General features: G+C 38.2%; 3 long non-coding RNA genes across 6 annotated transcripts; 2 read left to right on the top strand and 1 right to left on the bottom strand.

Moving 5' to 3' along the window:
* Positions 1 to 7,405: 7,405 nt before the first annotated feature.
* On the bottom strand, positions 7,406 to 11,585 carry LOC136264286 (uncharacterized). 4 transcript variants are annotated; one of them, XR_010705050.1, is made up of 6 exons: positions 11,571 to 11,585; positions 9,395 to 9,482; positions 8,406 to 8,470; positions 8,134 to 8,345; positions 7,642 to 7,706; positions 7,406 to 7,582 (listed from the first exon to the last, which is right to left on the bottom strand). It is a non-coding gene; the product is annotated as an uncharacterized lncRNA (long non-coding RNA). The 4 variants fall into 4 exon arrangements; XR_010705051.1 differs by lacking the exons at positions 9,395 to 9,482; positions 11,571 to 11,585 and having other exon boundaries at positions 8,134 to 8,266; positions 8,317 to 8,345; positions 8,406 to 8,653; XR_010705052.1 differs by lacking the exons at positions 9,395 to 9,482; positions 11,571 to 11,585 and having other exon boundaries at positions 8,134 to 8,226; positions 8,317 to 8,345; positions 8,406 to 8,650.
* On the top strand, positions 11,314 to 13,224 carry LOC136264301 (uncharacterized). The gene is made up of 4 exons (XR_010705058.1): positions 11,314 to 12,153; positions 12,209 to 12,368; positions 12,492 to 12,596; positions 12,647 to 13,224. It is a non-coding gene; the product is annotated as an uncharacterized lncRNA (long non-coding RNA).
* Positions 13,225 to 21,074: 7,850 nt separating this feature from the next.
* On the top strand, positions 21,075 to 22,199 carry LOC136250196 (uncharacterized). Its single transcript, XR_010698455.1, has 2 exons — positions 21,075 to 21,521; positions 22,009 to 22,199. It is a non-coding gene; the product is annotated as an uncharacterized lncRNA (long non-coding RNA).
* The last annotated feature ends 5,384 nt before the right edge of the window (positions 22,200 to 27,583 follow it).

Raw genomic sequence — 27,583 nt, 5'->3', positions numbered from 1 at the left:
TCCTGCTGCAAGACTAGACCTATAGACTATATACAACTCATACATTAATCGATTAGTGGGCGTGGCCCCACGTAAGCTTGCAGACAGAAACGGACACAGTTTCATGCTACAGACTGTACTTACTAATAAATGGGCGTGGCTGAGCGTATGTTTGTAACGTGATAAGTGGGCGTGGCTCACGAAAGAGCTACGCGACTAGCGTTTATAGGGTCCACGTCGTCAAACGATCAATTTCGTTTCTCACGTGATACAATCCGGGTCAGACCCGGATAATTTGTAAACCGGGTCAGACCCGGATGACCCGGAGAAAATGTGACCCGGTTGACCCGGATGACCCGACCCGGTTTCAACGCTGGTCGCGCGGACAAGAAACTACGGGTTTTACTCTTTTCACCACCTTTCATAATCGTTACGTAATATTAAGCTCAAAAGCATCCAGACTTCCTACTGTAGTTGTTGCTCTCTCTCTTCGACTTTAGGGCACGCATCTAGTAGTTGCCGCGAGTAGTCGACTTTAGGCGATGCGTCCAGTAGTTGCCGCGAGTAGTAGACTTTAGGGGAAGCGTCCAGTAGTTGCCACGAGTAGTAGACTTTAGGGGAAGCGTCTAGTAGTGTTAGCGTTAGGGTTAGAGTTCAGCTTTGGTTTCTTCTTCACCTTCAGGGTTAGGTTCTTCTTACTATATACAGCTTATTTCGTTAGTCACATTTATAAGATACAAAAGAAGGGAATCAAGGGAGTTAGCAGCGGTAGCATAATCGGTAGCATACTGGACCATCACACTGGGATCCTGGGTTCCATCCCTCTTCAATACTGCACTTTTTTTTCGCCTTTTTGGTTCATCGTTATTTTTCTAAGTTCTGTAGGGTTATGAAATAGGGTGAAAAGAGTGATACCCAGAAACTACAAAGCGCACGCCCAATTAAAAGACGCGCGGCCACTACTGTGAGTTATTTACGTGTAGGGCCGGTTTCGCAATATTAGTCCCAGATTACGCAACATCTCTCAATAGATTTGTATTGCGTTACGTGATAAAAAAATCTAATCCAAAACAGCCAAGCTGTAAAAAAGATTGCAGCCCTCAAAAAGGCTATGGTGTTGGCACAAAATTCACCTGGATTGTTGTTATTAATTTTTTTACCATTAACCTACCATCACAGCCATTTCTTGGCCGCCACCTTGGATTTCACATCTTTTTTCACCATAGCCTTTTTGAGGGCTGCACTCTTTTTTTACAGCTTGGCTGTTTTGGATTAGATTTCACTTCTTTTTGTATTTGTATCTTTGGGACTTTTTTAACCTATCTTTTTTTCTTTACCACAGGAAGAAGAAAAGATGAAGCAGATGTACTTTAAATATTTCTGATTTTATCAGTAAATGTACAAATTATGTATATAATACATATATTTATTACAGAACTCTCCATGGTGGTTTCTTTGTAACTGAACACTCTACAAGGTGACATCTTCTAGCTGCTCTCTCTACAGAGCAAATTGTTTGTAGCTGAACTCTCTACAAGGTAATTTTTTCTAGCTGATCTCTCTACAGGCTGGTTTGTTTGTAGCTAAACTCTGTACAGGTGATTTGTTTGCAGCTGAGCTCTTTACAGAATGGTTTCTTTGTAGCTGAACTCTCTACTAGGTAACTTCTTCTAGCTGATCTTTCTACAGGGTGATTTGTTTGTAGCTGAACTATCTACAAGGTAACATCTTCTAGCTGATCTCTCTACAGGGTGATTTGTTTGTAGCTGAATTCTGTACAGGTGATTTGTTTGCAGCTGAGCTCTTTAAAGAATGGTTTGTTTGTAGCTGAACTCTCTACAAGGTAACTTCTTCTAGCTGATCTTTCTACAGAGTGATTTGTTTGTAGCTGAACTATCTACAAGGTAACATCTTCTAGCTGATCTCTCTACAGGGTGATTTATTTGTAGCTGAACTCTCTACAAGGTAATTTCTTCTAGCTGATCTCTCTACAGAGTGACTTGTTTGTAGCTGAATTCTGTACAGGTGATTTGTTTGCAGCTGAGCTCTTTACAGAATGGTTTCTTTGTAGCTGAACTCTCAACAAGGTAACTTCTTCTAGCTGAACTCTCTACATGGTGGTTTGTTTGTAGCTGAACTCTCTACAAGGTGACTTCTTCTAGCTGATCATTCTACAGGGTGATTTGTTTGTAGCTAAACTATCTACAAGATAGCTTCTTCTAGCTGATCTCTCTACAGGGAGATTTGTTTGTAGCTGAATTCTGTACAGGTGATTTGTTTGCAGCTGAATTCTTTACAGAATAGTTTCTTTGTAGCTGAACTCTCTACAAGGTAATTTCTTCTAGCTGATCTCTCTACAGGGTAATTTGTTTGTAGCTAAATTCTGTACAGGTGATTTGTTTGCAGCTGAGCTCTTTACAGAATGGTTTCTTTGTAGCTGAACTCTCTACAAGGTAACTTCTTCTAGCTGATCTCTCTACAGGGAGATTTGTTTGTAGCTGAATTCTGTACAGGTGATTTGTTTGCAGCTGAACTCTTTACAGAAAAGTTTCTTTGTAGCTGAACTCTCTACAAGGTAACTTCTTCTAACTGATCTTTCTACAGGGCAATCTGTTTGTGGCTTAATTTTCTACAGGGTGATTTCTTTACAGCTGAACTCTCTACATGGTGGTTTCTTTGTAGCTGAACTCTCTACAAGGTAATTTCCTCTAGCTCATCTCTCTACAGGGTGATTTGTTTGTAACTGAACTCTCTACAAGGTAACTTCTTCTAGCTGATCTCTCTACAGGGAGATTTGTTTGTACCTGAATTTTGTACAGGTGATTTGTTTGCAGCTGAGTTCTTTACAGAATGGTTTCTTTGTAGTTGAACTCTCTACAAGGTAATTTCTTCTAGCTGATCTCTCTACAGGGTGATTTGTTTGTAGCTAAATTCTGTACAGGTGATTTGTTTGCAGCTGAGCTCTTTACAGAATGGTTTCTTTGTAGCTGAACTCTCTACAAGGTAACTTCTTCTAGCTGATCTCTCTACAGGGAGATTTGTTTGTAGCTGAATTCTGTACAGGTGATTTGCTTGCAGCTGAACTCTTTACAGAAAAGTTTCTTTGTAGCTGAACTCTCTACAAGGTAACTTCTTCTAACTGATCTTTCTACAGGGCAATCTGTTTGTGGCTTAATTTTCTACAGGGTGATTTCTTTACAGCTGAACTCTCTACATGGTGGTTTCTTTGTAGCTGAACTCTCTACAAGGTAATTTCCTCTAGCTCATCTCTCTACAGGGTGATTTGTTTGTAACTGAACTCTCTACAAGGTAACTTCTTCTAGCTGATCTCTCTACAGGGAGATTTGTTTGTACCTGAATTTTGTACAGGTGATTTGTTTGCAGCTGAGTTCTTTACAGAATGGTTTCTTTGTAGTTGAACTCTCTACAAGGTAATTTCTTCTAGCTGATCTCTCTACAGGGTGATTTGTTTGTAGCTAAATTCTGTACAGGTGATTTGTTTGCAGCTGAGCTCTTTACAGAATGGTTTCTTTGTAGCTGAACTCTCTACAAGGTAACTTCTTCTAGCTGATCTCTCTACAGGGAGATTTGTTTGTAGCTGAATTCTGTACAGGTGATTTGCTTGCAGCTGAACTCTTTACAGAAAAGTTTCTTTGTAGCTGAACTCTCTACAAGGTAACTTCTTCTAACTGATCTTTCTACAGGGCAATCTGTTTGTGGCTTAATTTTCTACAGGGTGATTTCTTTACAGCTGAACTCTCTACATGGTGGTTTCTTTGTAGCTGAACTCTCTACAAGGTAATTTCCTCTAGCTCATCTCTCTACAGGGTGATTTGTTTGTAACTGAACTCTCTACAAGGTAACTTCTTCTAGCTGATCTCTCTACAGGGAGATTTGTTTGTACCAGAATTTTGTACAGGTGATTTGTTTGCAGCTGAGTTCTTTACAGAATGGTTTCTTTGTAGCTGAACTCTCTACAAGGTAACTTCTTCTAGATGATGTCTCTACAAGGTATAGTTATAGCTGAACTTTCTACATGGTGGTTTAGTTGTAACTAAACTCTCTACAAGTTGATTTCTTCTAGCTGATCTTTCTACAAGGTGATTTGTTTGTAGCTGAACTCTCTACAGGTGATTTGTTTGCAGCTGAACTCTCTACATGATGGTTTCTTTGTAGCTGAACTCCCTAATACAAGGTAACTTCTTCTAGCTGAACTCTCTACATGGTGGTTTATGTGTAGCTGAACTCTCTACAAGGTGACTTCTTCTAGCTGATCTTTCTACAGGGTGATTTGTTTGTAGATGAACTACTATCTACAAGCATTAAGGTAACATCTTCTAGCTAATCTCTCTACAGGGAGATTTATTTGTAGCTGAACTATCTACAAGATAACTTCTTCTAGCTGATCTCTCTACAGGGTGATTTGTTTGTAGCTGAATTCTGTATATAGGTGATTTGTTTGCAGCTGTGCTCTTTATAGAATGGTTTCTTGGTAGCTGAACTCTCTACAAGGTAAATTCGTCTGGCTGAACTGTGTACGTGGTGGTTTGTTTGTAGCTGAATTCTCTACATGCTGGTTTCTTTGTAATGGAACTCTCTACAAGGTAACTCCTTCTAGCTACAAGGTGATTTGATTGTAGCTGAATTCTATACAGGTGATTTGTTTGCAGCTGAGCTCTTTACAGAATGGTTTCTTTGTAGCTGAACTCTCTACAGGGTAACTTCTTCTAGCTGAACTCTCTACGTGGTGGTTTGTTTGTAACTTAACTCTCTACAAGGTGACTTCTTCTAGCTGATCTTTCTACAGGGTGGTTTGTTGTTTGTAGCTGAACTATCTACAAGGTGAATTGTTTGTAGCTGAACTCTCTATAGGGTTATCTGTTTGTAATAGAACTCTCTACAGGATGGTGTCTTTGTAGCTGCTCTCTCTATGGGGTGACTTGTTTCTAGCTGATCTCTCTTCAGAGTGATCTGTTCGTAGCTGAACTTTCTACAGGATGATTTGTTTGCAGCTGAACTCTTTATATGATGGTTTCTTTGTAGCTGAGCTCTGTACAAGGTAACTTCTTCTAGCTGATCTCTCTATATAGGGTGACTTGTTTGTAGCTGAACTATCTGCAGAGTGATTTGTTTGTAGTTGAACTCTCTACAAGGTGATCCTTCTAGCTGATCTCTCTACAGGATGACTTTTTCTAGCTGAACTCTCTACAGGGTGATCTGTTCATAGCTGCACTCTCTACAGGGTGATATGTTTGCAGCTGAACTCTCTGCATGGTGGTTCCTTTGTAACTAAACTCTCTATAAGGTGATGACTTGTAGCTGATCTCTCTACTGGATGACTAATTGTTTCTAGCTGATCTCTCTATAGAGTTATAACTTTCTCTATAGAGTTATAACAGGTTTGTATAGCTGAACTCTTTACAAAGTGGTTTTTTTTGATTGGTTGCTGAACTCTCCAGCTACACGGTGACTTGTTTGTACTACAGAGTGACTTGTTTGTAGCTGAAGTCTCTACAGAGTGACTTACTTGTAACTGAACATTGCATAAAGTAACTTGTTTGTAGCTGATCTAGATGAACTCTCTGCTGGGTAGCTATTTTGTAGCTGAACCCTTTACACAGTGACTTGCTTGTAGCGGAATTCTCTACAGAGTGACTTGTTGTCTCTACAAGGTGACTTGTTTATAGCTGAATTCTCTTCAGTGTGACTTATAATGTTCTGAATCTCTACAGCAACATATTTGTAGCTGAACTCTCTACAGGGTGACTTGCTTGTAGCTGAATTGTCTATAAGATTAACTGTTTGTAGCTGAACTCCCTACAGAATAACTTGCAATGTCATATAATTCTGTAATGGAGTAAGTTATATACGTAGCTGAATGCTCTATTAGAGTGACTGTTCTATTAGAGTATCTCGATCTCGCATATGCTACACGTAGTTGGCTATGGAATCATAACTCAGTGGTTTATAATCCGATTCTTCTGTACTACTGCAAGGGATTTCTATGATAATTATTCCAGCTACACACCGATTTTCAGCTCACTGCTCTAAGCGGTTTGCCTGGTAGGCGTGAAAACTAATAGTTTTTTTTTTCATAAAAATCGATCGCGTAATTGTGACACAGGTTGGGTTTTGTGTCATATCTCGATGGCCTTTAACTGGATTCCTTTCAAACCACAAAAAGGCACTCCGACGATAGTTACTCCATCTACATAGCAATTTTCAGCTCATTCCTTCAAGCGGTTTACCCTGTGGGCGTGACAGACCTTCGACCTTATTTTACGCAAATAATTGGTCATAACTCCGTGAATGTTCATCGGATTCCTACCAAACTTGGTACTGAGATTCGCTTTAATGAGCCCTTTAAGTGTACCACATTTCAGCCCTATTGGAGCACGAATTCGCGTTTTATGGCGGATTTTGAAAAGTGTGCGAAAAGAAGAAGAAAAAGAAGTAGAAGAAAAAAACGAAGAAAAAAAACCCAAACTTTGGCCGCTCGTATCTCGGAAATGGCAGTAGCGATTTTCTTCAAATTTGGAATGTGGACTCCCCGACCTAGCCGGCACTTCTGTAGCAACATTGGTTTCAATCGGATAAGGAATCACGGAGCTACAAAGGTGTGAAAATCGCGTTTACTTTCTTCCTGTAAATATACTCACGGTGTGGCGCGCCGGATACTTGGGCCGCACGACACACTACCGTGTGTCTTGATCTTTAGGAGTCGTCATCATCATCATCATCATAGTTTTCTTGCGACCTCGCTAAAATAAAAAAGTAACCATCGCAAAATAAAAAATAGGCGTATTTCACTTTATTTCTCTACCTTATGTTACAACTACTGTCACGTTATACCAGTCAACATAGTCGTGTTTGTATAGTCCATCTAGCACTGACATTATCCAATCCTGGTTTGCCTATACGCGCATTTTCTTCAATCAAACCTCTAATCCCTACAATAACTTTTAAAGGCACGACGTGGACACAAACTCTAATGCCTGATAAACAAGTTGTGACAACGTGCTGAACCGTAAGTTCCCTACGGATGGCGTTTTAAGCAGAAATCTTTTAAATTCCATTTAGTGCCACACACCATGCAAGCGTTTATAAATCGCCAGTTGTCTTATGGTGTGAAAAACAAAATCACTAGCGAAGGTGCTTTAAGTATACTCTTCAATTCTCTATTTACATGTAATTTTTAATAAATTAACGACAAAGGCCGATAAGGTGAATACAAAAGGTAGCAAGCCTCTAGGGGTTACCACCTCTATGTAGTGTTTACCATGTAGCTTGTGTTGTGGCTTTCATTAAGTATTATGCACACACAAATGGTGCAACAAAATTTTGTAATGGATTGCTCGAATGTGGTTGGTGGTGTTGCGGCTCGAATGTGGTTCGTGGTTTTCCAGTGACCATGTATGAGTTGGGGTTGTTCCACACAACTTACACAATATTCAAATTTCATGATGGCCATGAAAATTTCTTGCCATATGGTAAACATACAACAATGTGTAACAACGTTAATCAACATCACATCAAGACTTGACTAAAAATAGTTCCAACAATAGTGATGATTTCTTGTATGTCAGCATGACGATACTGAGACCTGTAAAAGAATAAGTAAGCACTGAAGTTAACCTCAAAGTAAACACTCATGCAACTGACCTGGAACATTGGTCGCAACACCAAAAACACTTGTTTCGATATCTGATGACACAATCCAGCAGGCACTAAATTAAAAGAGAATGTATAAAAAATCAATATGCCGGGCTGTATCGATAATAGCATGGATAATCAAAATGAACAAAAATTATATCCCAGGCTACGTGAATGAATAACATAACTGTTGGGTAAGCATGTCAAACCTGAACAATAGGACATTAGTCAAACAAAAGTACGCTATCACAACTTGGTCATAATACAATGTTTGTACCACTGGACTTCACACTGGTTGCCCAAAAATTGTGCCATTCCAGGACAACTGCATAATTATAAAACAAATAGTTACTACAACACAGAAGGCTTACTGTTGTACAGTACCGTCTACACTGATATACCATAATTTAAAAACATAACAGGTAGCTAGGCATTAAATACAATACACTTAACATCTGGGTACTAGGAAAAAATCACTAACATCACAACATGTAAACTGACCTAGAAATTAACACCCTTGTTGCCACTACAGTCTACACTGGATATTTGTTTGAACCCATCAACACTATACCCGATACATCTGAGTAGACTGACCTGCAAATTCACATCACTAGTATACAGTGATAATTGATAACTACAAAAACAACAATTGCAATAATACAATTCTTCTGTACGTCAACTGACCTGAAATTCATGACACTCGATACCGAGACCTGTAAAAGAATAAGCAGGCACTGAAGTCAACCTTAAATTAAACACACATGCAAACTGACCTGGAACATCGGTCGCAACACCAAAGACACCTGTTTCGATATCTGACGAAGCAATCCAGCAGGCACTGAATTAAAAAGAGAATGTGCAAAAAATCAATATGCCAGGCTGTACCAATAAAGGATGGATAATCAAAATGAACTAAAAAAATATATATCCCATATACAGGTTAAGTGAGTAACATAACTGTTGGGTAAGCATGTAAACCAGAACATTAGGTCATTGGTCAAACAAAAGTACGCTATCACAAACTGGTCACTGCATTTTATGTTTCCTAAAATACTAATTACCTATATAAGACAACTACTGTAACAGTTAGGATACTATTGAAATTGTCTAACGTGTGACGGAAAATCACCCATATGGGCACGTGAAATAATTAGAATTTTCATGTTTAGTGGGTTGCTATTATGAGCAGAGCAGAGTTATAAAAACATTTCTAGAATTTTCTAGTAATTTAAGGTATTGAGAATAGCTTACAATCATTAAGAAGTAGGTTTGCACTATAAAGCTTGTCATTTGGTCATTAAATATTTTAAGTGTCAAATGCGCCTATGTGGTTGATTTTCCGAAATACAGTCACAAATAAAATGGTCCAAGAAATAGTCCACCACTGAAATGGTCTAAGGTGGCGGCTAAGATGTGTTAGGTTAACAGCAGTAAGTTTAATAGCAACAGTTCAGGTGAATGTGTTGTCTCCTAAATAATTTTATTTTAGTAATGATAATTCAGACACATGAAATTGATGCCAAATCCTGGAAGAGGCAACACAAATTCAACTGAATTGTCAAGGATGTATGTAGATATCACCAAGCAGGAGTAGAATACCTTAGTTATGGACACGAATCCAAGACAATGCCAAGGACAAGTGTCAATAACTAAGAAATCCTACAATGCAAGGTGATACCAAAAAGAGGTAACAGTGATTTTACACAATAGGAATTAATGCCTGAGAAATTAAAACTATAGTAGCTAACAGTATCTACTGTACCTGAGTATAAGTGGAAATGCCTATCCCAAGTTTATCTCTTTGCCATGTGGTATATATACAGTACAATATAGGACTGGACATCTACAACCTGTAATTTTACAATAGGAAAATAAGAGACACACCTTACCTATAATGATTACCAGTCATTACATGGTTAAAATGAAGTAAAACACACTTGTACACCAACTTAATGTTTGCTACAGTTACAGTTTAGTGATCAGTAATGAATATCCACCCCAAAAACACCTTCGCTGTAAAAAAGGCGCACCCAAGAAACTACAAGTACCTGGAACCTAATGTAAAAAAGCAAAAAGAAAACAGCTCAGCTGAAGTGAAAAGTAACTGGTAACTTAAAGAGCTGATATCTGAAGCGGCCAAGAATACAATTACTAAAGTTTAATCTATGCAAGAACACCTTGGCTATAAAACAGGTGTGTACATGAAAGTAACTGGCAACTGAAATGGCTGATATCTGAAGCGGCCAAGAATGAATGGTCATATACAACTAATTCAAAAATTTAACACTGAACCTTTATAATTTGGCTGTGTTCTATATTCACTCTTGCTACATCGTAAAGTAATTTCTTTTAACTCTAATTGGCTGGTAATTTGGCTGCCTTTTTTTGCTCTATTATACTGACTATTAAAAAAGGCGGCCAAATTACCAGCCAATTAGAGTTAAAAGAAATTACTTTACGATGCAGCAAGAGTGAATATAGAACACAGCCGAATTATAAAGGTTCAGTGTTAAATTTTTGAATTAGTTGTATATGACCATTCATTCTTGGCCGCTTCAGATATCAGCCATTTCAGTTGCCGGTTACTTTTATGTACACACCTGTTTTATAGCCAAGGTGTTCTTGCATGGATTAAACTTTAGTAATTGTATTCTTGGCCGCTTCAGATATCAGCTCTTTAAGTTACCAGTTACTTTTCACTTCAGTTGAGCTGTTTTCTTTTTGTTTTTTTTTTACATTGGGTTCCAGGTACTTGTAGTTTCTTGGGCGCGCCTTTTTTACAGCGAAGGTGTTTTTGGGGTGGATATCACTCATTTTTGTCAGTGATAGACTCTACATTTGGTTTAAAAGGTAATTTTTTTGGAAATGAGCAATTAACATTAATGCAGAATATTATCTTGGAGAGTCAGTAAAATCCATACATAATAATGATTGTTTCATAACACCGTAAATTCGGAAGTATGAATTTACGGTGTAGCATGACTGTTCTATTAGAGTAAATCTATCCTTACTGCCTGCGTGTGACGAATATATCTCATATCTGTGCATGTTAAATGCTTCAGACACCTAATTAAACTTGCAAGTGACTAATTAGTTTACAGTTGCTACACAGCTATAAATACATTTGTAATTGTTATCACCATAATCATTTATCATGTTATAACCATTTTTTATTATTTTGGTCACAACTTCAGGATTAGAGCAGCAGAGAAAGGAATAGAGGACTCAACCATCAAGACTTGTATATGGGAGATGGAACAGTATTGCGATGGACAATGCCGGTACTAACCCCTCAAGGGTGTTGCAGTACAGTATAGATGCAAGACCAGAGCCTCGATCGTCACCTTTTGACTGTGGTCACAGCTTCAGGATTGGAGCAGCAGAGAAAGGAATGGAGGACTCAATCATCAAGACTCAGGGAGATGGAATAGTATTGCCAAGGATAATGCCAGCACTAACCCCTCAAGGTTGCCACAGTGCAGTATCGATACAACCACTCCAACCAGTGCATAAGACCAGAGCCTCGATCATCACCTTTTGACTGAAAATTTTATACTTGATGAAGCAATTAAAACAAAAAAGTTGTAGTACTTATACTTTCCTGAGGGAGCATGCCCAGACTCCCTTGCCTGTTCAGCAGAATAATAGGATTGAGCCTTACTACCACTTTCACCTTTATTCTTGGCCCAGATGTACATATCGGCAACATAATACAGTAGCTGTAGATAATGCCCCTAGGCAGAGCTATAGGGGTGGGAATTTTTCCCTACTATCACACTATCACAGTAGTTCTTCTCGCAGTTCTTTGCCTGGCCATCATCAACTGCTGTCAAAACATTAGTGTTGTCCCCCAGACCCTTCCTCAAGCATACTTACCACACAAAAATAACTTAGTTTAGCAGTGCACAAACAATTATTGACAGCATATGTACACTTACCGCATTGTTGAACCATGTATACCACCAGAATCCACCGGATTGACAACTAACACGTGATCTATTTAGGGGAAATCTCGTGGAAAGTCCCTAATTACCTTAAGCGGATACTCGTTGATACGTGGTTTTAAATTGAATGGTTTAAGAATGTAACTAGATGGTGAGGCGTACTTTAATCGGCTCGACTTTAATGAGAAACTCGAGTCCCTCGTGAGAAACTACATCGCTTGAGCAACGCTTGAAGAAGTAAGAGTCAAGAATACTGATCGAGGTACTCTATGATATATGCCGGTCTTGAATGCTAACGAAACGAGGAGTGAAGTTTGTGTAACGTGTCACATCGCCACACACTGATTCACCGTGTTTGTGCGATAGGGTTTATGGACCTGTCCACCAGATGCTGAAAGGAAATTCATTCCACCACATGTTGAAAGGAAATTCATTCCAACTTATGAAGTTATTGATATACTCATTGTTGGGGTCCACGGGGACATCGATGATCATTTACCAGTCAGCTGTAAGTAATGTCACAACAGAAGGAAAGGAACCATTTCCATACCCCGGCTATGGCATACTGATTTTCCTGGTCAGTTTATGTACACTTAACCACAGATCGAAATAATATAGAACTTTGGTTGCAGGTGGAAAATAAACACCTTTTTACTCAGTTACAAGAGATTCACCCAGCTGGGATAAAATGTTGAAGTGAATGTCATTAGTACTAACTTGTTCATCAGGTATTGGACAATTCCAAGTGTCCAGATTATGCAGTTGTCCTCTTGTTCAAGTTTACACGTTTAGGCAAGTTCCACAACATCCTATAATCTATTACTATATCAGTGTGGAATAATGCTTATATAATATTTTTCATATTCCAGGCTTTAGGTGTATTGTATTTAACACCTGCTTGTTGGTTTTTTGCAGGCCATCTGGTCCTACTGGTTTATCCACTAGCAGTTGAATGTGATCATGGTACATATGTAAGTTGAGACCATGCAAGAACAAAGATACAGGTGTCATGAATTTCAGGTCAGTTAACGTTCAGAGGAATTGTATTATTGCAATTGTTCTTTTTGTAGTTATCAAACAACTTTTCTTCAGTACGTACAAGTTGAACTGGATCCTGAAAAACAGCCTAAAATAAAATTGGATTTTTTTCTGAAGAATACTAACGATTCAGCCAACCAGATGATTAGTGGTGAGAGTAAAAGTGTCATCAACAGACACTTATGGTTTAGCTCCATTACAAGTTTCGGAAGAGGCTGCAATAGACACTGTATGTTTATGGCTTCCCCATAGAAAATGTTTGGTGAAAATTTTGATAGGCTGTAAATATTGTGTCATGAATTTGATGAAATAATTTTGAAATATTTTTGCCGATCAAACAGTACTACAAATGAGCCAAATTTCAAGATTGTGTGAAATTTCATCCATGAGTTATTGAAGAACCAGCTCAACGCATACATACTACATTGAGTATATAGTTGACCACTGAATCGACTACTTTATTAGAGTTTCAATCTTGATTATTTCTGTGACACTTTTGGTCCACTATAAAGGTGATCATGAAAAACTATTAGCTATTATGATTGTAGTCCATAAACTGTAGATTAATAGGGTTGGTTGGTTGGCATCAACAGTTATATATTCATTACTGATCACTAAATTGTAACTGTAGCAAACATCAAGGTAGTGTACAAGTGTGTTTTACTTCATTTTAACCATGCAGTGACTGGTAATTATTATAGGTAAGATGTGTCTCTTAATTTCCTATTGTAAAATTACAGGTTGTATAGATGTCCAGTCCTGTATTGAACTGTATATATACCACATGGCAAAGAGATAAACTTGGAATAGGCATTTCTAATTATACTCAGGTACAGTAGATTACTGTTACTGTAGTTTCAATCTCTCAGGCAAGGAAGTATTTAGATAGCACCAAGCAGGGGTAGAATATCTTTAGTTAGTTATTGACATGAATCCAAGACAATGCCAAGGAGGCAAGGATTAACATTTATTACTCTGAAATGCTTTAAAACCCAGTAATGGCAGTTACAGTTGCTATAAGGTTACAAAATTTGCAAAATTGGTTTGTTCACTTCAATTAAATAAGTCTGAGAAAGGTGCTTGGTTGCTTCATTAGAATGAATCACTGTTGTAATGGAGTATATTGAGCAATACAGAGGTACAGAGGTATATTGAGCAACTGAAATGCATGCATATGCGCATCAAGTTTGTTAGAAAATTGAAATTATTCAGCCTATTATACTAGCATTGTGCTCGATGCTTTCTGGCATCTATTATGCTTCACATTATGCTGCCATAATAGGCTGGTCCTATCAGGAATTAGAAATGGAGGTAATAAAAATTATAGCCCCCCTAGGAGGATATAGATATACTTCCATTTCTTGCCAGAAATTCTCAAAAATCAGCAAATTTCTGAAACTGTGTTATGTTCTCTGCTTTAGTGATATAAACACTTCACGGGATGAATATTTATTCTGAAGATGAGACAGAATGAATGAATGATTGATTGATTGATTGATTGATTGGTCGATTGATTGAGTTGTAACTGGCTTAAGCTTGTTGCTGATAGCATTCCAGGGAGCTGAAACATCACAGTTCCAGTACAATAATGTACAATAAATATATACATTTAATTTATAGTGTACATTCTTGGCTGCACAACACACTATATATCATGTGTCTTGATGTTTAAAATTTAATTCGATATATAAAAATGTACAATTGGCTAACTTGATAATGCAAGCAATGCCAAGCATTTATATTTGCAAAGTTTATAGAAATATGTGCACACATGTACAGATAGTTACAGCATATATACTATTGCACATAAAGTTCAAGTTCACTGATCAAGGTAGTTCCCTGGGATGACTGCCAGAAAGTACACAACTTCACTCTTATGTCATCAGCACTGGTTTCATTTAGTTGACGGTGGAACCATGGTTGGTTAGTATTATCACAGCAGCTACCTGCAGTGCACCCTAATCCATCCCACAATACGTCAGGGCCTGCTTCACAGTTATAATTATCTGTAACAAAGGAAGGAGGAGCAGTGCCATCACCTTGAGCACAAGGACAGTTGTATTGCGAGCCATACACAGAGTGACTATCATCAAACCAACCACTAGCATAGGTCCAAATATGCTGAGTAGGACTGCCATGAGTGATGGACAAGCCAGTAACATAACTTCTATCCACTGAAGTTACAAGCTTGTAGAACCCTAAAGCCTGTCCAGTTCGATACCCTAATGCTTTACCACACACACTCTGGTACCTAATCCCATTTGTGCTAAAGTTAATACTGTTGCAAGCATGACTTCCATCAGTTCGTTGATTGACGCTTGATGCACGGCAGAAACTTCCAGTCTTTGTCCATCCATCTGGACAATTATCACCTGCACCAAAGTTTAAGGAAACAATTTTCTTCCATTCTCCATCAACACCTGCACATGTTGGAATAATGCCAGCAGCTATAGATATCATGTTACAATATGTCCATTGAGCATCATTAATGCGATAGTATCCTGATTTATCACCAGTTTCAGGATTATTTTCATAGATGTCTTCATAAGATGATCCAGTATATGTCATTCCACAGTAGACCTTAGTTGGGCCATCAGTGATCCAGTAATATCCTGACCAACTGTGACTTTCAGGATTCCTGTTATAGATGTCTTCATAAGATCTAGGCTTACCAGGGTAGAAGGGTGTTTTGAAATGATATTGGAAACACTCGTCAGCGGTCACTGCTAGATCCATGGTGAGGATCACTGTTACAATGCACCAAACCAACTGCATTATTGCCAACAGCACTGAGTCACAATTCTAATTCTAAAATGCAGCCTCACTTCCAGCTAATTATAGTTAAAGCTTTCTAAGCAGCGGCGGAGGAAGTAGTTGATATGAGGGGGGGCTGGGCTGACCCAGACTTATTTCTATAGTTTGGTAAGGTGAAACCAAAAAAAAAAAAAAAAAAAGGTCACAACCAACTGACAAGAGCTTTCCACCTCACCAGCTACCATTTCTAGCTGATAAACTACATAAAAATTCTTACATAGCTCGCTACACACTGATTACTTTATTAGAGTGACTGCTCTATTAGAGTATCTCGATCTTTATCACGGTTTTCAGCCCCACTCCAAGAAAGATAATTTCGGTGTGATATCATTCTGAGTGGGGGCTAAGCCCCCTAGCCCCCCCCTTTCCGCCGCCTATGTTTCTAAGTCTTAATAATATATAATATCAGTAGCACATACATAGACTGAGAAAGTACAACAGTTTTTATACACATATGAAGCCATAAAACCATAGGTACAGAGCATAAAGTACACATGAAAACAGACTCAAAGGAATTTATTACAAAACCAAAAAGGGAAGTTACTGTACTTACAAAAATTAAGTACAAAAGGCTGAGTCAGATTAAAATTTAATTTGACTGATAATGTATTTTTACCCACAAACGCTCCATCAATTACTCTCCTAGAATCCTCATATGTAGAAACAAAATGGAATAGTTACACAGGGATGCCTTTGAATTTTCAGTTCATTAATTATGTTATAATACATGCTGCATATCTATAGCAACTCTATATTCTGCATAGAACAACATCCTGCATCATTATATTACTATGCACATCAGTAGCTCTCATAAGGTATTATGTACATGATGTGTTTATGGTACAGTACTTGCACACATCAGGGTAACACTGGAAGTCAGATGCTAAGACTACAAGAGTAAATAGTATACCATGTGAATTTTCACTCAGCATCCTATTTGTGACCAGAAACAGGGTGGGTGGGCACAAACTGCACCCCATGGCAAAGCAGCTTAATATAGTAATTGGTGCACTTGGATCTGTCACCACGCAGCTTAAATATTTCTTGGAACTTTTAGATATAAGCTCACTAAATGTTTATCTCTTGCAAAAGACTGCGTTGTTAGGAACAGCTACCACTCTGCGGAAGGTTCTGCAGCTCTCAGGATGCGGGTAGCATCCCGAGCTGAGACATTTCAAACACCAGTTCATGTACATTGCATGTTCCTGTGACATATTCAATAATAATAAATAATTTACACATTTAGTTTTTTTCGTTTAAGTAATTGTATTCCAATGCCCTAGGCTAAGGTATGGATTTCTTTAACCAGTTATTGTACTGTTACTACTGTACCTTTAAATGAATAATAATAATACGAACAAATGTGACTGAATTTGACAAAACAAGGCTTCGACGCACAAAGCTTTGTTAGGAGATATGGCGATTTTAAGGAATCATTGTGTAATAACTTCCCAGTGCCTACAGCTGTGCAAACAAAATTTGCACCAATTGTTCATCTGTTCACTAGCTATCACTGAGTGGGTGTATACATTTCTGATACCCAAAATTTGCCCTGTTTTGAGCAGCTTTTTTCGAGCGGGTAATAATATCACAGGTGGTAGTAATAGGGTGGGAGAGTGGGGGTAGTAATAGGGTGGGAGGGTGGGGGTAGTAATAGGGTGGGAGGGTGGGGGTAGTAATAGGGTGGGAGGGTGGGGGTGGACGGTGGTCTTAATATACGGGTATAAAATGAAGTAAGAAGACGATTGGAATCCAGAGGCCATTAAGTTTGGGCTCTCCATGGCCCTCCATGGCCCTCAAATTACTCCAAATTGACTGAGAACACTATTGGCGAGCTCTCTGTGAAGTCCCAGCTCACTACACACCATTAGGCCACTACAATGAGATTACTTGTTTCTCATCAACCGCCCGCACCTAAATTTTCTTTTGCCCATGCACACTCATTAATGCACGAGATGGCAGCATGGCTTTTTTGAGTGTTGTGGTAGTGGGTTTATCACGTAGAAAAGCACTATTTCCATGAAAAACTGCAATCCCATTGAGATACAGACACCATTTATGAGTGTTTTTTTTACTTCTGTGTTGATTAGAGAGCTTTCTGGAGCATCAACAACCACCAAGGCATCAACAGTGAGTGCTACAGTGTACATTAGACCATACACTAGCATTGGTATCGTGACCTGCATGCCCTATGTGCAGGGCCATCATATCTAAGAGACACAGTAGCTTTAGTGTTGCTACTTCTGCCACAAGCTTACACAGCCCCTCCCCCTGATAAGACTGACCAGCCTACATGTGCTAAGACTGCTGCTGTCTGCTGCTGCATGGTACATGACTCTAAGACTGGTGGAACTTTCGCAAAGGACTTGAATGCTATGTTACTGAAGTTGAAGTTTATGTGCACTTGGAATTTTACCCTCAGTGTGCACCAGTGCTTGGTGTGCATCCTGCCAATAGCCTAAAAATAAAGGATTATTATACTGGTTTTGTACAAATATGCTATGGCTTGTGCAATAATGAGATAATGAGATAACCCGCCCGCCCGCATGTGTTACTCTATGAGAAGTTGATGAGAAACAAGTTATCTCATTGTAGTGGCCTTATCACAAAGCCATGGTCATTTAATGGTGCCAATCTCACACTCGTGGCTTTGACAGGGTCGGAAGAAAGCTGCTACAGAAACCAGACTTGTCAGTGCTGAAGGAAGTACAGTGTGAAATATGATAGTGTATTAGACCAACAATCCATTTCTGGTGAAATCGTAAGTTTGATTTTGTGTGTGTGGAAGCCTTGTTATGTGAAATCCGGTCACAAATGAGCAAATTTCAGTTTTGTCTGAATGACTCTGAAATATACTTACTGTTTCCTTTTCACTTGATACTTACTAGTGGACCTGTACTCATTGCAAAGAACCACTTGAGCTTTGTTTTGAGTTGAAGGATGCTTTTCTAGGTGGTTTTTGTGTGTGCGTTCTATTTAGAGTTGTACCGATTCCCACTTTTTAGGGAAAACCGATATCCGATATATTTTTACCCTGTTTTACCGATAGTTAACCGATACCCGATTGTAGGTCTCTACAATTATACTTGTGCTCATTCCATTAAAAGTAGAGCTAGTAAAGCCAATTCTGTGAAATTATACACTCAAAGTTGCTAGTCAGACAAGTGGGCTAGGGCCTGAACCATCACTGTTTATCTTTGCGGTTACCACAAAACATAAACAAATTACCCAAGTACATACCAGAGCCTTTGACACTAGCCCTCCAGTGGTACTGCAGCTGCTGAAGCTGAATAGACTAATAATCTGCTGGCCACAGCCCATTACAACCGATTTCCAATTATGGTAAAAACAGCTAATTATCGGCTTCTACCGATTACCGATCCGATTATCGGTACAACTCTAGTTCTATTAGAGTTTTTGAAAAAAATGTGATCCCTATTATGAATCCACTATGATGGTTCACGATATAGCAGATCTAGTGATTTTTCAGCAGGAATTGCTGACTGTGCATGTTTACTTAACACCATAAGGAAAATAATGCCTTGTATCCACACAAGGAAAAGTAATTCCTTATTTACCCATAAGGAAAAGTAATTCCTTATTTTCCAATAAGGAAAAGTAATGCCTTATTTCCCAATAAGGAAAAGTAATGCCTTATTTCCCAATAAGGAAAAGTAATGCCTTATTTCCATTCAACTTTAATGCCATATTTGGCTAACAATATATCATGTATTTGTCCTATAAAAGTACACGTGATGCACAGTACTACACATATTAAATCTAAGCTGGTGCAGTGCAGTTGATCATCATGGGTCAGTCAGCCTCTCAGATAAGGAATGCAGCTGAATCTGAGAATGCGAAGGTGAAAGCTGAACTTGAAGAAAGGTTGTCTTTTCTTCATAAAGCTGCTTTAAGCCATTTGGAGGTAAAGAAAAATGAAATTCTGGCAGGATCTGACAATGATCTGAAGATTCATGGTGGCACAGATGTGGAAGAATATATGAAGATAAGATTAAATGTTTCAACAAATGAGAAACAATTAACTGATGCGATTGGTGATATCTTCAGTGGAAAAATTCTGGAAGGTATAAAGAAAGTGGTTGTTGATGCTACAGAATCCATCTTGGGCAATGGAGCAACAGGAGAAGTTGAAGAACAGGACTATGAGATAGTCTGGTATAACAATGCACTGGTGAGGATCGACTTTTACTTGTGGCGCTACAACTTCTCTAGCAAGGGAGTGATCCAAGATGTAGAAAATGTTCTGGCTTATTATGCTGTTAAACGAGTACTCGATTGGGATAAGGTTGACCCTCAAGTTGTGACCTACTGCATGAGCAACCTTGGGCTGGAAAAGGATGAAATTCTAAAGGAAATAGACACAGCAGTCCAAATTCGTGACAAAATTAGGTCAGGCAGTGTCAAATAGAAACTTTGACTCATATTTAACAGCTGACTGAGTGCATTTTAGTAATTACACTAATTTACAGTGTATATATATATACATATCAAGAAGTTTGTAGACATTTATACTATACTTTTGTCCATGGCAAAAATGACAGCTGAAACGGGCATGTCCAATACATTTTGATTAAAAAACCATAAAAATTAAATTAATTATCGTGTACCGCCTACCTCAAGTCTGTATAGTAACTTTCCGAATTGATACGTGTAGAGCAACTCTATGTGAGTACAATGATACCAAAAGAAGTCCTGTTCACAGAAATTTTGGCACGTCAAAATGGCCTAATCTGACCGGATGTGGCAAATTTCCCCATACATCCTGTATTGGGCATTCTATGGAATGGAAAGGAACAGAACGGAATGATGGAACGGAATGCTTTCTCAAATTGAAGCTTGCAGCTTACCATTGCTGTACAAGTTATTGGTGGCACCTCCAGCAGGTAACCAAATGTACCCCCAAGAAAGATAGGCACAATTTAAGGATCGATTGTGGGTTCTTGTTGGTTGTCATTAGTAATGAAGTACTAATTGTGGGATTAGCTGACTCAAGTGTGTTCATCTTTGGATGTATCAAGTAGGGAACTTAAAGCATGACTTGTTTTTACTAGTATGCAAGGGCGTCAGAGTAGCTGCAACCAGTAGTACACCACTTTTTGGCTGAAATTTAACAAAACAAACTTGCAAACTTAGTAAAGCTAAAACCAAAAGTAGTGAACATGGAATACTTAGCATATATTTAATGGCAACAATAGATAGAAATAACACTTACCTAACCTGCTTTTCACTCAGAACAGTTTCATGTCGACCACATTGGTATAAAGTGCCTCTAAAAATGATTACCATTATGTTTATAGATTTGATAAAGGATTTAGCTTTGTTTATACTTTGGAAATATTACTTACAGGTTATCTCTTATGAATAAACTCAAATGGTAAGATTTAAGTGTTAAACAGGTACTTTTTGATCATGCACTGACCAGCTTTATCATTGAACACTTGTCAGGCCAGCTAGCTAGCTAGCACCTTTCACACAGTACTCCAGCCCAAAACTTCCTCCAGATAATATCTCAGAATGTGCAGTTTCAAAATCCCCCCCCCCCCCCCCCCCTCCAGAGCCCCCTAGACTGAGCCTTACCACTTTCATTTTTACTCTGACGCCCCTGCTAGTATCTGAGTTGTTTTTTCTATACTTTTACCTTACAATGTACAGTCCTTTCTAATTGGCATAAATCAGTACTTGATGTAGCTACAGTGCAAAGGAAACAAGTATGGTGACAAGTTGAATCACGTTAGTCTAAGCAGAATCTAAAGGAATTTTGTGCAGTGTGTGAAGAGCAAACATTCACATACCACAAGGAGGCCATATTGTAAACATCAGTGATTCATTAACAGTGCAGTAGACTAATGCCAGATATCTCAGTAGTGAGCTGAATCCTGGAAGGGGTCTATTCTACAGAATGGAATGCTTTGTAAATCAAAACCCGCAGCTTGGCTATCAATTGCATTTTATTAGTGGAACCTCCAGGAAATGGAATAGGACAATGAATATTAATAGCTATCTGATGCAGTGATTGTTCTCCTGCCTGATACACCAAGCAGGTCTCTTCGATTTATTTATTGCATGACCAAGGCAAGTTTTGTTACTACAATACAGTAACTGATTGAATGTCTGTTGTTTCTGCTGATCTCATACCTAAGAAATCGCATGCATATGTTGTCATCTCTCTAATATAACAGCCAACCCTCATAGTTTTCTAAACCTGGGTACACACTGTTGACATTAACAATGCACTGTCTCTAATGTTAGTTCTGTTTTCCCCTCACCTGTAGCCTGGAAAGTTTTTGAGCATTTAATTTAATTTGAAACATCTATGGTTAATAAAAGCAATGGATATCCCTTTTCATTGGCTTCAAGCCTGTGGCATGTGCAGATTGAATGATTGTGTATGTGTGTGTGTGTGTGTGTGTGTGTGTGTGTGTGTGTGTGTGTGTGTGTGTGTGTGTGTGTGTGTGTGTGTGTGTGTGTGTGTCCATGAATGTATATTTGTGTGCGTGCACGCATGCTTGCATTGTACTGTATCGACCAGTAGTAAGAATGTGGTTTATTTTTTATCCAGGTTGTTCTGGAGAAAGATCTGCACTGGAGGACAGTAGTGTCTTGTTGTGTCCGTGACCCAGAGTGACTCAGAGACTGATTTGTTTCTGTTGTTGTTGTATTACACATGTCAAGCAAGATGTTTTGTATAAAATTTGAACTGAATGTCATGCATATGGTGGGGCAGATATCTTGTGTCACAAGCATTGAAAATAGTGATATGCTGATGTTGAGAGATGTCACTGGGCCAAACGGTAATACTAATGATTGGTGTGGTATTTGTGGGACAATACCTAATGCAGTACTGGCCACTGTACAGTTGTGCATAATAATAATGCCTCAACCCATATGAATTATTTAATTTGGATCACGTGATCTGTGCAAGCATTTTTCTATATACTGTTTTGAGGCCTTTCCCATGTGTTGCTATGCATGACTGTACTGATAATACTACTGATAATACGTGGGCTGGTAATAGGCAATGTTCTATGTATCTATCTCTTTAAAAAAAAACTTAAATTGCAGTCAACTGAGCTAGCTATCCTCTGAAAATTAATGCATCAAACATTCACAGATACCTACCGTTTGTTGGATTGAGCTTGGGAAGCATAAGTCATCTAGAGTGTCGGTGCACACGTGATATGAGCTCAAAGACCACAATACCATCTTTTATACTATGGAATGGTTCACTGGCAGGATGGACGGTATACAATGGTGAATTGAAGATATTCATAGGTCAGGAGGACCATCTAGCAACTTGTCTACACAAGCATGGTCAGTTTCTTTCGTGTGCGTGTATTTTGTGCCTCATTTAAAAAAACTGTCAGTGGCACATTTTCCACAATGAAAGTGTCATGTATGGTGGAAAAAAGGCTAGATACAATAGTGATACAATGGGTAGACACCGGTAAAGCAAGACGAAATGTAATACCTTGCCGTTAATAATTCTTTTTCAAAGTATAATATTCCAGTTAATGCAACTAACCCAGCAAAAGAAGTGGCTACATGTCCACGGATAAAGTGCTATGTATGTACAAAAGGGCTGAAACGAAAATTTTATTACTTTAATTACTTGTCCGCAGATGACAAAATGTGCTACAGCACTGATTATTATAAACTCCCATTGAATACTGTACATTCGATAAAACTCAGTATAATGACTGCAAATTCTTGGCTATGTGTTGATTTCTGTACTTTTAAAAATTTTTATTTAACCACACTATCTGAATGCTATACTGTTGTCCAGGGGTACTAGTAGATGTGTTTAATTAAATAAGTGTGGAATATTTGGTATTTATTACCTTCGCTCAGTGGACACGTCATATTGTCTGCAGCGCATTTCTGCTTTACTGGCCATGCAACTCACTACCGTGAGTCTTGATTGTTGGGAACGTGAGCACTTATTCGGTATTTACATATGGTAAAAATAGTGCTGATATCAAATGCTGGCAACAATCCAATAACATATTAGCACTTATCTGCTTTATTTTAAAGGTAAATCTGTGTCAAAATCTCCAGAAACAACAAAATGAAGCACCTTCCTATTTTGATTGGAAACCCTACCTAAAGTTGAATGCTCAGGGCATATTGGATGTATACTAACCCTAGCTCACCTATATACAACTGGTGTGTTTGATAGTCCAGTAAATGATAGACTTGTGCCGGTAAAATAGCCATTCACTTCGTAACTGGTGCCGGTACTATAACTATCCACCTTGTAAAAGAAAAGACGAGCTGCAGAGGACCATGGTACTGAACTTTAATTATCAGTTGTGGATATATTGTACTTGGTGAGTTATTATACTTGGTGAGTTTAATGGCTTGAAACGTATAGTAAAAATCAGTGCACTGCATGGTATTCCAAAATAGTTACAAGTCATTTTCTTGATACACGATGCATTAACTGTCCAAAATGTGTAGAAAAACAATCACATATCAAAAAGGAGAGTGCAAAAAATAATCACTGAAACCCTATAGTGTTGTTCACTAACCAGTTAAGGTACTATCCAATAGATCTTGTTTATACCTCACAAAACTCCCTTGCACATTTATGGAAAGTTTTAATTGTGAGGAATCTCAAATATTACAGTCTCTCACATCTCCTCCATACCACTTATTGGCTGACAGACTTGGACACACAAGAGCTGTAGAATAATAACCTAGCAACCTACATAAAGGTCAAACACTAGCATATGGCATCATCCATAATTTTCAGTATTTCACAAGGATACAGAGAGTACTCTTTACTTCCCCTCCTTCATACCCAAAAGTGCACTGCAAAATTGTGACTGGACCATGTGAAAATAGGGCATGTGGGGACAAACTACACTCCATCAGATCATATCTCAGGAATAGACACATTCTGTAACTTGTACTAAAATAGTTAAATATGTAACAAGTGATGTGTAGCATTAAGATACTGTATGAATCATTAAAGTTTGAGAAAGTATTCAAATTATGTGTACACACACCCTATTCGTGCAAACTCAGTCACAAATGTTGATGCTAAACACTTTACCATATCTGAATAACCAATGGTAAGCATTTGATATTCTGTGGCACATTTTCCTGCTTTATCATCTCTGATTTGTCACATCATTGGCATTGACTGGATGTTGATTCTTTGGAACATTGTGTAGCTACACTACTTGTATTGTCACCAAATTCAATTGTAATAAACACCTTGTATTGCAGGCTGTGCCTTCTTTCACCCTACAGTACTTGGAAAATTGAGTTGATGTAAATAAAGAATGAGTTCATAGTCATACCAAGCAGCCTGACTGCATGTCCTGGGTGTTAAATAGATGGGTGGTGTTTGGCATGTTTGTGGAGGATGAAATAATGTGACAGCTTATATACATAGTGCATACATGGTCAATGTGTACACATGTGATGGCACTGAACTTTATCAGTCGTGGATATATTGTATTTGGTGAGTTATTATACTTGGTGAGTTTAATGGCTTGAAACTTATAGCAAAAATTAGTGCACTGCATTGGTATTCCAAAATAGTTACAAGTCATTTTCTTGGTACATGATGCATTAACTGTACAAAATGTGTAGGAAAACAATCAAATATCAAAAAAGGAGAGCACAAAAGTAATCTTTGAAGCCCTTTAGTGTTGTTCACTAACCAGTTAAGTATATTCAAGGTGCTATCCAATAGATCTTGTTTATACCTCACAAAACTCCCTTGCACATTTATGGAAAGTTTTAATTGTGAGGAATCTCAAATATTACAGTCTCTCACATCTCCTCCATACCACTTATTGGCTGACGGACTTGGACACACAAGAGCTGTAGAATAATAACCTAGCAACCTACATAAAGGTGAAGCACTAGCATATGGCATTATCCATAATTTTCAGTATTTCACAAGGATACAGAGAATACTCTTTACTTCTCCTCCTTCATACCCAAAAGTGCACTGCAAAAATGTGACATGTGAAAATAGGGCATGTGGGCACAAACTACACTCCATCACTTAAATGATCATATCTCAGGAATAGCTGGACACATTCAGTCTGTAACTGGTACTATAATAAATATGTCACAAGTAAAATAACAGCATTAAGATACTGTATGAATCATTAAAGTTTGAAAAAGTATTCATATTATATGTGCACACATGTCCTATTTGTGCAAACTCAGTCACAAATGTTGATGCTATATACTGTACCGTATCTGAATAACCAATGGTAATCATTTGATATTCTGCAGCACACCTGCCTGTTTTATCCTCTCTAATTTGTCACGTCATTGGCATTGACTGGATGTTGATTCTTTGGAACATTGTGTAGCTACACTACTTGTATTGTCACCAAATTCAATCTTGTAGTAAACACCTTGTATCGCAGGCTGTGCCTTCATTCACCCTCCAATGCTTGGCAAACTGAAATAAAGAATGAATTCATAGTCACACCAAGCAGCATCCTGGATGTTAATGTGGTTGTACATTTAGACAAGTAGTATACTGCTATATGTATACTGTTACAGTGGCATGCATGATGGTCCTAGTCAAGAGAGGGTTTGGCAATATTTTTTTATGAATGGGTGATGCTTGGCATGTTTGTGGCAGATGCAATAATGTGACAGTTTAGCATGATCAATGTTTGCTGAATATTCCCTGACTTTCTGTCTGTTAAACTTATTTACAGTGGTAAATTGGGTATACAATTCATAAACCACTTCCAGGCATTACCAGTTATTCCAATAGACTGTAGTTTCATAAGAAGATTTTGTGGGATAAGATATTTGTAGCTGAACTCTCTACAGGGTGACTTGCTTGTAGCTGAACTGTATATAAGGTTAACTGTTTGCAGATGAACTCCCTACAGAATAACTTGCAATGTAGTAGAATTCCATAATGGAGTAAATCATAAATGAGGTCATAAACATAGCTGAATACTCTATTAGGGTGACTGGTCTATTAGAGCATCTCGATCTTGCATTTGCTACACGGAGTTGTTGGCTTTCGAATAATAACTCAATGGTTTGAAATCCGATTCTTCTGTATTACTGCAAGGACTCTCTACGATGATTATTACAGCTACATATCCATTTTTCAGCTCATTGCTACAAATGGTTTGCCTGGTAGGTGTGAAAATTATTGGTATTTTTATTCATAACTCCATGACCTTTATTTTGATTGCTTCCAAACCACCAAAAGGCACTCCTACAGTGGCTAATCTATCCACAAACCGATTTTCAAGTCATTCAATGAAGTGGCTTACCCTGTAGGCATGACAACAAATCCATCTTGTTTTCCAGGAATAATTAGTCATAAACCCTAAACCATTCATCGGATCTGTTCCAAATTTGATACAAGGATTCACCTTTGGACTTCCTTTATGTGTGCCAAAGTTCAAAGTGATCGAATTACGCGTTTGTGTTTTATAGCAAGTTTTGCAAGGCTATCATTTTGTTCACCCATGTTGAGTCCATAAGTGCCTATAAAAATAATTAAATGCATATTACTGAATACTGTAATTGTTTGAGTCGTCTGTGAAGTCTGATAAGCCGATTTAAAGCAACAGAATTGCCTCTGTCAGGATAATTGAGGTATGGGAACTTTGTGCACTTGTCTACTATCAAATAGATTGCTGATGTCCTACCTGGGTTGAACCCTAGCCATAGCTAAGAATTTGCAGTCATCATACTGAGTTTTATCAAATATACAGTATTCAACCCCTCATAATAATCTAATCCAAAACAGCCAATCCGTTAAAAAAGTGCGGCCCTCAAAAAGTCTATGGTGAAAAAAGGTGTGAAATCCAAGGTGGCGGCCAAGAAATGGCTGTGATGGTAGGTTAATGGTAAAAATTTTAATAGCAACAATTCAGGTGAATGTTGGTGCTGCTTGGTCTTGACACAAAATTCACCTGAATTGTCGTTATTAAAATTTTTACCATTAACCTACTATCACAGCCATTTCTTGGCCGCCACCTTGGATTTCACATCTTTTTGCACCATAGCCTTTTTTAGGGCCACACTCTTTTTTACAGCTTGGCTGTTTTGGATTAGATATTATTATTATTAACAATGTTCCTAATACAAACATTTCAGCATAACCATTATTAGTAATGTGCACATACTGT

The sequence above is a fragment of the Dysidea avara genome, chromosome 1 (genome assembly GCF_963678975.1).
Source record: "Dysidea avara chromosome 1, odDysAvar1.4, whole genome shotgun sequence".
NCBI classification, from domain to species: domain Eukaryota; kingdom Metazoa; phylum Porifera; class Demospongiae; order Dictyoceratida; family Dysideidae; genus Dysidea; species Dysidea avara.
The sequence above is the reverse complement of the archived record's forward strand: the minus strand, read 5'-3'. Positions and strand labels throughout refer to the sequence as shown.